Source organism: Myotis lucifugus, unplaced genomic scaffold, assembly GCF_000147115.1.
Source record: "Myotis lucifugus unplaced genomic scaffold, Myoluc2.0 scaffold_284, whole genome shotgun sequence".
Classification (NCBI taxonomy): domain Eukaryota; kingdom Metazoa; phylum Chordata; class Mammalia; order Chiroptera; family Vespertilionidae; genus Myotis; species Myotis lucifugus.
Window position 1 is genome coordinate 453,135 of NW_005871332.1, and position 10,726 is coordinate 463,860.

Below are 10,726 nucleotides of genomic sequence, written 5' to 3' on the forward strand. Positions count from 1 at the left end.
GTGGCTAGCTATGTGCTTAAATAATAATTGAGGTGAGGGTGAAAAATAGATTTTACAGAAAGTAAGAGTAATATTATGCTTTTGTGCTTTGTCTATATGATCTCAAACCCGAAGATATTTGAAAATATTTGAGTGCCTGAGGTTTCTTTATTTTTCATCTGGATTAGTGATACTATATAGCTAGCTAGCTGTATTTTGGTAATAACCATAATTTTTAAATGTCAACATTATTATATACATTATCTCTTTTTCTACATTAGAATGTCTCAACCTTGGCATCTATTGACATTTTGGGCCGAACAATTATTTGTTGTGGAGGGCTGTCCTCTGCACTGCAAGATGTTTAGCAGCATCTCTGGTCTCTAGATAACAGTTGTGACAACCAGAATGTCTCCAGACATTGGCAAATGTCCCCTAGGGGAAGAAATCCACTGGTTGAAAACCACTGCTCTATAGTAAGTTATTACTATCCAAATATTTTGATTATCTTTTTAACTATTACCTATTACCATGGCCACATTAATCATGCCATGATTCACATTGATCATAATGATTAAAGAAATTACAGATTTACTCTGGCACTTGGGTACTTACTATCAGGCTATTAGACAAAGCCTGTGAATATTAAAGGGGAAAAAATTCCTGTAATTACAAAAATAAAAGATTACACAAAAAAAGAGCAAAGATTTTGGTTGTAGACTGGAATCAAATTGCATTCATTTGTTGAAGTGGTCTGCATGACCCAAAGACATACAGCAACTATTATTCACTCAGCTATAGCATGGTAGATATTAACACACATTTTGAACAAGAGGGTGTTTGCTTTGTGTGACAATAATACTGCCATTTAAGGTGTTAGTGATTCATCAGTCAGGCATGAGTCTTCCCTCTAAACATCACCTATCATTTTTCTTATTGCCTTTTTTATCTTAATGCACATTCAGTGACACCCACAATAAAAATTCTGTTGCAAAATTCTGATACCAAAATTGAATCTTACTTTTATTTCATGTAAATAAATATTATAAATGATCATAATCAATAATATAAACCATAAATATTATCTTCATGACCATTCTTCTAGACTGTTGTGATTTTTATTTCATCACTGTGAATGGTGGATGGTCTTTTTTCTCTTCTAAATGTCCCAGTCCTTAAGGGATAATTAAATATGACCCATGAGCAAAATTAGGTTTAAGAGGATTTTATTTTTCAAATATACAGCCTGGATTTGTGCTATTGTCCTCCAGTTTCCTTTTTAAATTTTCAAAATAACATGTAAGTTTGAAAACTTATTTAATTTAAAATGGCTCCTTTTTAAAAAAGAAAACACTATAGTGGGATGCTGGGATTGCATTCATCCCAGCATGCCCCACCACTGTTCTTTGGATGGCAATCACAGGACCCAGACATCAAGCTGTGGAGGAGATTCTTCCAAGCAACAGCATCTGGCTCTTTGGCAAACTGAACAGGCAGTTGCCCTGGTGGCTTTGGAGTTGCCTCTGGGTCTGTCACAGGGTAAGGCTGCTAATGGAGTGTCTGGATTTTCATCCCCTTTTCATTGCACTGTCTTTCTCATATACCTTTTTGGTGTCAAGAGACCCACTCTCTTCCATAAGGCAAATCCTACTCTCCTCAAGCCTGATAGATTCCTACATAAACCTTATTGTACTTCAATAAGTATCCCTTTCCACTGCCCACATCCCTTATGAAAGTGTAAAAATAGGCAAGCATTCTGGCAGCAGCCACACTGGCATTCTATTTCATACCCCACCTGCAGAGAGAATCAGAAATTAAATGTTCTATTTTCAGTCCTGGATATTGTAAGCCTGTATTTTCACCTTCTTTACTTGCAATACATCTCTTTGCCAGTTAAATTTAATAAAGTCATATTTATAATATGAATAGCTACCTAATCTCATGGAAACTTTTTTTTCTTCATTCTCAAGAACACACAATCTAAGCTGGTAAGGTGGTATAAGAACTATAGGGGCTTAGTTTCAAGAATTTGTGGTACTTTAAAATCATAAGTGCAGTCCCTGGAACAAACAAACACCTTGAACAACAGAATTGGCAGCTCCAGAACAAAGAGGCTCTCATATCCTCTTAGCTGTGTAGGAAATTAAAAAGACCAAAACTGGAAAACAAAGAATGATTTTTTTGGATGTTTTTAGGATTAAAAAATAAAAAAACAAACCCAACAAGCTTCTGAATAATTTGTACTAAAGGCATTCATCAGTATGGCCTCTCTACAGACCACAGGCTCTTCATGGGTGCTATGACCCACAGATCATTCTCAAAAGATGAAATAACCATTGGTGAAGAGATGGCTCAAAGACTCTATTAGGTCCAAACAGACATAGATCAGTAAGATAGCTTCCTAAGAGGTGGCATTTAATTCCTCCTATTAGAGTTCACCAGCAAAAGACAGGCTTTATACACCGGCCACCTCTATGGAGACTCAGTTCTAATCTACCATTTAATCACCACATTCAGTAAGTCCATCAATGACCTATGGAAAAATCATGGTGATGTCTGTTTTTTTTTTTTTTAAATATTTTATTGATATTTTACAGAGAGGAAGGGAGAGGGATAGAGAGTTAGAAACATCGATGAGAGAGAAACATCGATCAGCTGCCTCCTGCACATCTCCTACTGGGGATGTGCCTTATACACCGGCCACCTCTATGGAGACTCAGTTCTAAGCTACCATTTAATCACCGCAGGCCGACGCTCTATCCACTGAGCCAAACCGGTTTCGGCTGGTGATGTCTGTTTTATGGGCGGGAAGCAAATTAAAAATGAGGAGGGGAAACCTCTTGTAGGAAATACTATATTTGAGTGTAGGTTGTTACATGGGAAATCCTGAATTCAAAGGGAAATTAAACCCTTCAACTTTGAGGACTGGCAAATAGTTGAAGCTAAAATGGCCCCAAACAAACAAACTTACAATAACCATTTATAGCCCAGAAAAGGGGATTTTAAAAATAAACAGTATTTATAATTATTTTGAATACTACTTTTTCCCATTCTCTTAGAAAGAAGATAAGAATGTATTGATAGTATACACACATCAGTCTATTTTTTTAGATATCGGTTAAAAAATATAGAGTTAAATCTCAAATGTGTTTTTATTCCTATGCAAAAAATTCTCTTCTATAAGAGAGCACATAATGTATCTAAACACATAATAAATCATACACTCAGTTGCCTTCTGATTGTAATTTTTAGAAACAAATCAAATTTGAACATTAAGAGTCATCTACTATTGTCAGTCAATGCAAACCACTCCTGCGGCTTTCCCTGGGAACGCTGCTGTGGATGATCAACAAGTACTTACAACTTTGAGCAACTGACAAAGCTCTCCAGGCTTAATTTTGTTCCCAATAATGTTCTATACCAGTGATGGCGAACCTATGACACGCGTGTCAGAGGTGACACGAGAACTCATTTTTTTGGTTGATTTTTCTTTGTTAAATGGCATTTAAATATATAAGATAAATATCAAAAATATAAATCTTTGTTTTACTATGGTTGCAAAGATCAAAAAATTTCTATATGTGACACGGCACCAGAGTTAAGTTAGGGTTTTTCAAAATGCTGACACGCCGAGCTCAAAAGGTTTGCCATCACTGTTCTATACTCTGGAAACCAGAAAAACCAATATGACTTCTGCCCTCATATTTGGGATGGTGAATTTTAAAGAAAAGAATGGATAGTGTAAACTTTTAGATCAAATGCTTATTATAAATATCTGCTTCTGATTTGCATGAGAGAAAAAAAATAACTTAGTTCATGGTGCTGAGCATGAGTCAGTCTAGACATAATCAACTCCTGACATTGGCACAAAGCATAGTGGTCCCCAAATATCTTTGTTGAATGAATAGACCAATGAATGAATAAATGTGAGTTCATTTTACAATCAACTTTTTAAAATATATGTGTGTTCTAGAGACTTCTTAGATTGATAACCACACATCTTTAGAGAAACCAGAGACTTCAATGGACAATCCTATACATGAAAAGTAAGTATCGGTTCACATGTGACTATATTGTTTAGTAGAGAAAATTGATCCAAATGTGCAGTCGGATTTGGCTATATGGTCTATTGTAGAATGTTTTTTGCTTTTACTGGAGTGTCTTCATTGGGATTTTAGAGTTGATTGAGATTGTATATATTCAATGTTATCTACTAGGACATTTAAAAGAATTTCTTAATGATAATGGAATTGCTTGGTTTTCCTCCAAGCAAGTCCTTGGTTTTATCAGAGACACTTGAAGTTACCTATTCCTTGGTGCATATCTAATATCTACAGAATGTCTCTTTGTTCGAAAAAGCCTTCATTCAGGCCTTTGCTACTTCTGTTTCTTACTGAAACAGTAAGAAACGGTCAGAAGAAACTTAGAGCCATGATTTTATTGATACTCAATATCTATAAACCATGTCTATTTCTTCGTGTTTCTTTGACATATTTTGTGCTTCAAATATAAGACAGCACAACCAGAGGAAACTGCCTTTACAGAAGTAATCCGGAGCATACCACCTACTTTTGGTTGGGTCAGTGTGTACCTTAAGTGGTGACGGTCATATTCAGAGCTAAGTATTAGAAGCAATTATAGCTTTCTCTTTTTGCTTGTTCATTAGTTGAATAAGCTGCTAGAAAACTGCCATTTAGTGTAAGAGCTACTGTCTGTTACTGAACTAGCTTAAATGGTATTCAATAAATGATTAGGAATGTCATTATTGAGTGGCTATCCAAAGTCACACACATGCTAATAAAGATGCCTCCAGCATCCATAGGTCAAATGCCAAGAAACAGATCCACAAATACTCGTTAGTCTGTTGTTATTCTGATGTTGTTGGGCAAGTATGACATCTAAGGTTCAAGCTATCCTGGGAAGAGAACCACTTCTTACTGGTCTACAAGACCTGTTCTCCCCCCCCCCCCCGCCCCCTTTAAATATATTTTTATTGATTTCAGAGAGGAAGGGAGAGGGAGAGAGAGATGGAAACATCGATGAGAGAGAATCATGGATAGGCTGCCTCCTGCACATCCCCCACGGGGGGGGGGGGGGGGGCTGGCGGCGGGTAATCGAGCCTGCAACCTGGGCATGTGCCCTTGACTGGAATCCAACCTGGGACCCTTCAGTCTACAGGCCAACACTCTATCCACTGAGCCAAACCAGCCAGGGCAGGTCTCCCCCTTGATATCCAGTTGATACACAGGCTCTCACCACCAGCAGAAACCAAGGCTTGCTTCATAAATCGTAACTGGAGTACTTCAGCATTTGCAATCTGAAAAAGGCGGTCAAAAGGAACAGGAAAAGTTCTAGAAACATCATAAAGGCTGAGGTGGGAAAGGGTGGCAGAAGGTTCCAGGACCACGCCAAGTAGTTGATGGCTGCCTCTCACCCAAGGGAGAGTAAATGCAATGGAGATCCACCTGTCCTGAGGGAGGGAGAGGAAGAGCCTGGGCTTCAGAAAAAACCCTCCAGGTCTGCTTGTCTTCAGAGGCTTGGAGAGGCTCCCTAACCAGTGGGCAGAATCACAGAAAAAAGACGTCTGCAGAAGACTGTACATGAATAGAGGGCAACCCGGGGGAAGTGGGGTATGTTTGATTGAGGGATAACAAGGCTGACACCGAGGGCTGAGGAGGGCGTGTGCATTTGTGGAAGTCACTTTCCTGTGATGCTGTCCCTCCAGGAAAAGGCAGGTATCCAGTTGGGCCCTGGAGGCCTGGGTCCTTCCTTTTTCCTTTGCCGAATGTGCCTGTGATTGTCCTGGGCAGCCTTGGAAGTCTGGCTACCTGCTCCCCTCTCCTCCCTCCCAGGCGCCTCTCCTAGGCTGGGACCCCAGCAGTATAGCTCTCCCTGGCGCTGCTCCTGGCTGGCCAATGCAAGAAGCCTCCAGAACTCCTCCGGGGAGCTGGGGGGGGGGGGGGGGGGACCGCCCCCCAATCCTTTAGTGCAGGGAGGTGACCACCTGGTGCGAGTATGCTTATTAGCCTGGAGCCGCGCCCTAGCCCACACTGGGGGGAGGGGCGATGCCAGTGGAGGGGCACCCCCGCCCCCAGCTGCTGGAGCCTCAGCTGGGAGACCGCTCTGGGGAAGGGATAAGGACAGAGAAGGTTCCAGGAGCTGTGGGACTGACTCCAAACAGCAGGCACCTAGCCCTTCGCGGGCTCCTCGGCGCCTCATAAAAACCCCAATTCAGATCTGACCCTTCTCCAACTTGTGCCCGCCTTCCGGGCCTGGCGACCGCTAGGCCGAACCGCACCCTCGAGTCCTTGCGACCCTGAGCGCCTGCCATGGGGGCGCCCGCTCTCTCGCCTCCAGCTCGGTCGGGGGAGCCCCAGGGGCCTTCCCTTCTTCACCGCTGCTTCCCCACAAATTCGGCCCGGCCGGGCCGTGGCCCGCGCCCTGAAGAAAAGGAAAAGCCCCGGAGGGGGGGCCGCCGGCCTTCCTTCGGCAATCCTCCCTTGCCTGGGAGGCCGGGGGCCGGCTGGGACCCCTAGGAAAAGGGCCGGATTTCCCCCCACCACAACCCCGGCCCCCTTCCAAAAAACACGGGGCGCGCACTTCAAAAGGGACTCTCCCACACATCCACCACCACACCACCCGCTTCACTCTCCTGGCCCGAGAAGTTGAGAAGTTGCACTGGGAAACTTGGTCGATCGCGGGAGGCCATTTTGCGCCTTGGCCGTCCCCCCTCCCCCGGTCCTTTCCGTTTTCCAAAAGGCTATTTTCCCCGCGACTTTCCGTAAGTGAATCAAGCAGAATCCAGTCTCCCAGGCAGCTCAGTCCTTTTGGGAAACTTCTCAGAACGTACCGGGGGCCCTGCGTCTCCCAAACCCTCCAGCGCGCAGGGGGCCGGGGCCGGGGCCGCCCAAGCCCGGCTCCGCGCGCCGAGACCCCCGCAGTGCGAGCGCCTCCGGTCGGTCGGGAGAGGCTGCCCGCGACCGCGCGACCCGCGGACAGAGGCGCCTGAAACTTAGCCGCGATCACAGCTCGCCCCGCTGATGGCTCATTAAGAAACCCAAATGTGGGAGTGGGTGAATGGGGCAGGAGGGAGTCGGGGGAGTTTGCACCACGCATCTCAGGTATGAGCACTTCCCAGTGACATAGATGCAACTGCATTAGAGTTCATGGCAGCAGCCTGCTTCTCGTTATTAATTGTCTTTGTGTTTGGATAAAGTATGTAATCTTCTCAACCACACCATTAAAATAGGTTGCCTTTTCAATTAAGAACTGTCGTGAGCACAGCAGTCAATTTTCCTAATGAAGATGCATTATATTTATACATTAAAAAAATAACAATAATGGGAAAATCCCGGGTTTTCATCAGACGCTATTGTGGAGAAATACAAGAGAGTTTCCCTAAAATGTATGGGGTCCTGTCGTGCATTAAACGCCAGGCTTTTAAATAAATTGAAATTTCTGCAGATGAAAGAAAAGCATGCGTATCAAATATGTTCAAACCCGCCTCATTCAGATTTACAAAAGCAAGTAGGATGAGTTCATTTTTTTCAAAGGCACTTAACAGATATAACAACAACAACAACAAGTCAGTGACTGTCTGAAATATGCCCATAAACTTTTTGGGAGATCCCTTTTAGTGTAGAGCTGAATCAGTGGTGTTTGTTGAAAATGCACTATGCACTTTTAGACGATGTGCAGCCTTTGAACAAATACCTCAGCCTGATCATTAAGGAGCAAAAATTGTCTGGGCCGGGCACCTGCAATTAGTTTTTGTTTCGTTCCTTACTTTCATTCATTCTTCTTCTTTTTTAAAAAAGACAAATTGAAAGGCAGTGACTCTGGTAGAACTGTTTAAAATTCCATGCCTTCGTGACAGGCAACTTTTCAGTTGTAAAAAAAAAAAATTAAAATTGCAAAATTCTGATGTTGAAGTTTTAAAAATGCTCAAAAATATCCATTCCTGAATATGAAAGTGAAAAGTTTGCATCCATGAACAAAAATGAAGTGTGTGCTATTCATTTCCTAGTCTTGGGAATTCGAGAGCTCATAGAGAAAAAGGATCTATCAAGATCTATGTTTTCTTTGTTAATAACAATTTTAAGTTACTATCTTTTGCATATGAAATACTGTTTTAGACAAACGACGATTTCTTTTTTTCCGCTCTCCATTCAACGTGAATACTCCCGGTGGAGCCACATTAAAGTGTTTGAGGAAAAAAATAAGTCAAATTCTTCTAAATAAAATAAAGTTCCCAACAACAGCCAGACTTTTTTTTTTTTTAAGCAACATCAGTTTTTTTGTTTTGTTTTTCAGGCATGATTTTTTTTTTCAGGTTTTAGGTGTTATGTCTTTTAAAAAATTGACCTCTTTTAAAAAAAAATCAACCAGCCCCTTAAAATGATCTGTAAAGAGTGGGAAATTAGATTTTCGATTAAAACCTTATCCCATCTCGAAGGATTACTTTATATTGATTCTTAAATATGGCTACAATTGATGGGCTCTAATTAAAAATCCAAAGGCAAAGTCTGTCATGCCCATATAAAAGAAGCTTTTCATATACGGGAAATAAAGCTTGTAAAAGGTTACACATAAAAGGTTAGAGATTTATCCAAACTAGTTTAAAGCTTCACTGCGGTTTTCTTTTCTTCCCTTTTTCCTTTCTTACAAAACCATTCCCAGGTCTTTTTTCCCCCAGTTTTAAATGAAGTTTGCAAACAGCCAAGATATTGGACTGTAATGGCTGTTTTATATCAGCTCTGTAAGCTCGAGGCTGCTGCCTGCAGTAGAATTGATTTCAAGGAAACTTCAGGACCAGGAGATGAAAATTATATAAACTGACAGCTACCACCCTTCATCAATCCATCCACATTCCCGTCCACACCCTCCCAACACACACACACACACACACACACACACACACACACACACACACCTCACTTCGCTCTCCATCTCTCAAACTCACACAGGCCCTTTCTATCCCCCACCCTAACCTGGTCTGCACACACCCTTGGTCCCCACACACTCAGGGACAGACGCACAGCTCCCAGCTCACACTCAGCTCATAAATGTCTCACAGCCCCACATCTCGCACTTGTCACACAATCTTAATCCGTTTCATTCCGGAACAACATGGTCCTCTTTTCCTCTTTTTTTTACATTTGGAATTTGCCTCCTACTCTTTTATCCAGACAGCACAATCCTATCTTTGAAGTCATTTCTTTCCTTACCCTCTTTTCTGAAGCAACTGCAATGCAGAGAATTAGCAACCCCGAGCTTCATTTATAAGTGATCTGCTGCCTGCCATTCTCCCCAAATTCTGCCTGTATTGCCAATCTTCAACCCTCGTTAAAAATTTAATTAGAGTTCATCTTGTCAAAGTTTTTAATAAAGACACATCTTAAAACCTAATGAAAAATGATTTTTTTCTAAATATCGTGGCAATTCTAAGGCAAGACGTGATCCCCCACTGTCCACTGAATCGCTGAAATGATTGAAAATTAATCTTCATATTTCTGAAGTAAGTGTTCAGGGAGTCTAACTGGCTCCTTTCCCCTGAGAGGCTGTGTTCTCACAGAATATGAGTTTTGTTCTTTTTAAAAATTAGCCCAGAAGAACCCCTAGATCTGCTTTCTCCTCCCACTCCTCCACTCTCCCTCACACCACCGCAGTTAATAAACTTGCAGGAAAGTTTGGAATATTTTAAACTGGCCTGGCATGCAGGGTGGAGAAAGTAAGGCCAGCAAGCACTAGACGGGAATCTATGAATATCAGCCATTTTTTGGAAGCTGCATGCAAACTCTGACAAATCATTTGATTCTCTGTGTATTGGTTTTCTTCATTTAGCTTCTGAATACTTATATCTCATATTCGTAGCAAGATAATTGTACTCGTGGCCATTAAAACCATCCGCTTGTTAATGAAAATTATTTAAAGATACAAACAAGCCACCATAAGTCAGATTCATAGAGGAAAAAAAATTTAAAGACACAGGATACAGGGGTGGAGGGAAGTTAAACATGAGACCATACAATGACTATATAGTTAAGTATACTGGAAGTTCAAGGACTTACTGAAAATCAAGAGTTAGACTTTTCACCCAAAGAGCCTTTTTCTCCCACCAAGCGTCTAAGATTTTCGGTACAACAACAGCCCAGACCCCTCCCTCCCCCCAAAGCCAGTGGCTTTTGTCCTGACCTAGCGCAGGGTTTGTGGGGACTGTACCTGAGCCCGGCTGTCTGCAATTTCCAAAATGACAAGAAGAGACTGGAAGATAAAGAGCATGTTCTTACAGGTGAACAGCGATTTTGCAACTTTTCCAGGAGACATCCAGGAGAAAGCTTGCTTGCTAGCAACTGCTGCAGAGTCTGGGCAGAATTCCTCTAGAAAGAAAAAGAAAGTCTTTTTTTTTTTTTTTTCTTCCTGTCTGCCTCTCTCTGTCTCTAGGTTCTCTTTCTCCTCTGTCTCTGTCTCCCTCTCGCTCAGATCCAATCTTTTAAGAGCCTCAGCACATTGCTAAGCTAAAGGGAAATTCTCTTTGATAAAGCGGTGTTTCCAGCTTCTGGGTTTTAAAACCTAAATCTATATTCAAATCTGGCTGAAGGTGTGTTCTGGGATTTGTGAAAGCCTCTTAAAGGGGTAAATTTACCAAACCGTGACAAAATCATCACAATCTTACTTTAGACATCTGAAGTGGATGAGAATTTTAAAGAGACCCTTGTTTATTTAACACTGTCCATTTCCAATTCCT